Source organism: Helianthus annuus, chromosome 1, assembly GCF_002127325.2.
Source record: "Helianthus annuus cultivar XRQ/B chromosome 1, HanXRQr2.0-SUNRISE, whole genome shotgun sequence".
Classification (NCBI taxonomy): domain Eukaryota; kingdom Viridiplantae; phylum Streptophyta; class Magnoliopsida; order Asterales; family Asteraceae; genus Helianthus; species Helianthus annuus.
The window spans coordinates 4,811,389-4,815,474 of NC_035433.2; positions in this window are offsets into that span (position 1 = coordinate 4,811,389).

Consider the following 4,086-nt stretch of genomic DNA (forward strand, 5'->3'; position numbering starts at 1 on the left):
TTTGGCTCGTACGAAGTTAATGATAAGTTCAACACATAAGAATCACCCAAATTTAAAGTATCAAGTCATCACATATACAAGCATGTTATAGGAATGTTCATGTGTTTAGACAAAAGTTCATGTGTAAGTTTCAATAGGTAAACATGTTACACCCCAAAAGTAGTAAAAGTAAAAAGGGGAAAAGTACGAGTATACTCACAAAGTTTGCATATGTTTTCCGATTATCCAATTGTTGACGAGTAGAGATTTAGAGTCCGAATGTATAAGGGTTAAGGTTCAAGTATGTTTAGAGTCGAGATTCGGTGTTTAAAACAACATAAAAATAAGATATGAGAATAACATGGAAAATAATCATTTAGTACATATGATGCTTGTTCTTGACACTAGGAAACTCGAAGGAGTTTAGATGTTTTCATGGAACAAGGTTCCATTAGAATCGTGACAAGTTATCATAGTCTAGGATGATGTAATCTAGTACCCCGACATATGAACACTAGTTCATCATCAAAGATTCGATTATTCGAATAATATATTTAGGTTATATAATATATGTCCAATAGTTCAAGCATGAGGTAGAAGATTAAAATCTTCATTTTGGTACCTCTAAATGTCATAGAAGTCATGTAGGAGGTAGGAAGATCAAGTCTTCCATTTAGGCACCTCTATGTGTTCACCACTACACTTGATGTAAAAAAAACAACCAAGGAGGGTCATGAACATACAATAAAGAATAAGAAATATACACACTAACTAAGAGAAATCATCAAATCATGTGAGGATTGTATGTTTGGACAACCCAAGTTGTTCCATAATCACTCATGTATCAAAGACAAAGTTTGACATGACTTGTGGGTTAAAAACCCTAAACAAAACACCAAGTTTATGAGGTTTAATCCTCTGATTTTAAATGTCTCAACCTTGTTTTTAAGCTTAACCAACCATGGGATAAGTTGTAAGCATTAGGACATAGGTATGAGATGTGTTAGACACAAGTTGCATAGGTTTAAACAAGTTTTTGATGAACACAAAAACAAACAGAAAGTTTATGGACTATTTCGGGGCATTTCCAGGTCTGATTTCTCCAAGGAGAAGTCTAGGAATCGAACCCCATGATTATACAAGCAAGTAGGAAAAAGAATCGAGTGAATCGGATAAGAATTGAGTGAGTTATGCTCATTTTCGTGAAGGGGTGTCAATCTACTCGAACCCTTGCTTTCAGCTACGGTTTGGTGGATGTTTTGTGAGTTTTTAGGGTTGCAAAAGTGGTAGGGAGGCTGGTTATAAGTGGTATTTATAGGGGGAAGGATTAGGGTTTCAATGGGTTGGGCTTTGGAAGTGTTTAGAAGGGGTTACACCTTGAAACTAGCCCACAAAACCCAACTATATGGGGCTGAATTTTGCTGAATTGGGCTGTCATATTTCTTTATTTTTTTTATTTTTTAAAACATTATAATGAGTTATTTTGTTAATTAAGTTGTGTAATAATGTGCAACAATGCTTCCCCTAACTTGTAACAAGGTGAAATATGAAATAAAACATGATTTAACTAGGTAAAAAGTGTAATGTACAAGTTTTATTTACGTAGCAAGTTCCGTATTTTACAACGATTACAATGAAAGAATGGTTATAAGAACACAAGATTTCCAAAGTTAGAATTTCACGTAAGGTTTCTAAATGTAGGAAGTTTGAAAACGCAGGGCGTTACAGTCTCCCCTCCTTTAGGAAATTTCGTCCCGAAATTTATTCAAGAGGAAGGCTTGAAAGAGTTTTTGGCATAAAGGTGATCATTAAGAATTGAAACTTGGGAAGTTTGAAAGTTTTGAAAAGTACCAAATTTTGGAGAACGTCAAGGTAGATTTGCAAGGGGAAGTTCTTAAGGATAGTATAAAAAAAATCATACTTTCGTAAAACCTGTTTATTGAGAGGAACGAAAAGGTTTGTTACTTTAAATAAAGCAATAGAGGTATACTAAGTATAGTTTCACAAGAATCAAGAATAGGGAGGCTATTTTATAGGTAACGAGGTAAGTTAGGACTCAAATGTTTAAACAAGCTGGATTGCGAACGAGTTTTGTATAAAATAATACGAGTATAGAATGAACGAATGACTCTTAAAGAGTACAAGTATGTGAATAGCATAAGTGTTGGATAGATGAACGTAGTGTGTTAAGGATGAAGTCTCGTCATGAATAATCGGATATAATGCGTTTGTGAGTTGCGTGAAGTTGTATTAGGTCCAAAAGGTCTGCAACACACTGAATTTCTCATGGCACGTTTTACGAAAGTTTGGTAACATGGTGAAAACACTTATATATAGGAAGTACCAGCGGCGTATCCACCATGTTTTAACCACATTACGTCCGTTTCGTTACTTGGGGTCATGTTACGTTCCGTGTCTTACCATACACAGTAGTACACTCTATGGTTCTCATACGCCTATCACTATAATCCCGTGTGCACCCGCGATTATACTGATTGTCGCATGATCCACATAGCTTGTACTAGTTATGTATGAATCAAGGTATACATGAATTTGAAAATAAGAATGTGTACGTAGAAGAATGTCGTATGTAAGCATGTTTATGTTTAAGCATGTATGGGACCCACGTAAGCGAATCCCTCGGATTACGCTCGCGTATAGGTACGAATGTACGAATCATGAGTAAGGATGAAAGTATGAGCATAAGTTTAAGTATGAATACGCATGTATGTATGAGCATAAACATAAAACGTGTAAGTAGTATGTGTATAAGCAGAAGCGTAAAACGTATAAGTAGTATGTGTATGAGTACAAGCATAAAATGTATGAACATAGGTGTAGGTATGAAAAATAAATATTGCGTATATGGTGTACGTTGAGACATTGTAGAGAAAAAAAAGGTTAAGTATGTAGATACGAACGATATAAATGATGTTATCGCGAGATATCGACTAAAATGTGTATGATGATGTGCATGTATAGTTGTTTAAACAAAACGTTGAGTTTGTCGAATCAAAATTAGATTGAGCTTGGTTTGAAAGGTAGAATATAGTTTGTATATGCAAAGGAACATAAAGTACTCATTGGTCATGCTTAACGTATTTTGTAATGATTGAAATGCTACTTTTGTTTAAAAAAAAAGGAGTTCACGTATGTTGAAAATTGTCGGTCCCCATGAAGTCTTCTAGCCCACGTGTTTTGAAATTTGGATGACGAGTTAAGCGTTGTAGAGAAGGTTTTTTTTTTTTTTTAAATAACGGGTTTGTTTCATTTGCATCAAAACATGAAAATTTTGGACTTTGAAAGTTCTTGTGAAAACGTCGACCCTTAGAAAAGAAAAGAAATTTAGTAAAAGAACTTAGTGATTGTTTAAAAATAATTTTAACAAAGGATTTATTGATGTTGGAAAGAGTATTTGGTAAACGGTCATATAACATCTATGAGGTCTTATAAGTAATTGAGAAAGGTTAGTTTGATTTCGATTAAGAGTGGAAGTCTCTAGTATGATGATATAATGTGAACGTGTTTCAGTTAATAAATCAGATGTGAAGTTCATGGGCAAGAGATTCATTAGACCGATTAAATTGATAGGTAGCATTTTGTAAGGTTTGGAAATTCATGTAGTAAAACGGTAAAGACATGATTAAGAATCTTGTGTATATGATTTGAGTGAAAATGGATGGTAGAATAAGAAGTACGTTTGATAAACAATGTATTTTGAAATCGGTATAAGTAGGTATTTTGAATAATGATAAATGATTTAGGTATAAAACATGATCGGGTTTGCATAATAAAATATTTTGAAAGAGAAGTTTTGGGTAACGGTCACCTAAGTAAGGGAATCACCCCTAACTCGTTGGTGAGGTCGTTTTAAGGGAAGAGGGGTGGAGTCAATCATCAAGCTAAGGAAGTCACTCCAATCTCGATGATACCTCTCCACTAGTTGTTACAAGGAATATGAATTTAAATTATATGAAAATCATGCATATATAAATGTATCGAAAAGGTTCAATATGTTGTGCGTGTGAAAAGAGAAATCAAAGGTAAACTCGAGGTTGAAAGATTGCATCGTATAAAATGAACAATAGAAACACATGTTTGACCAAA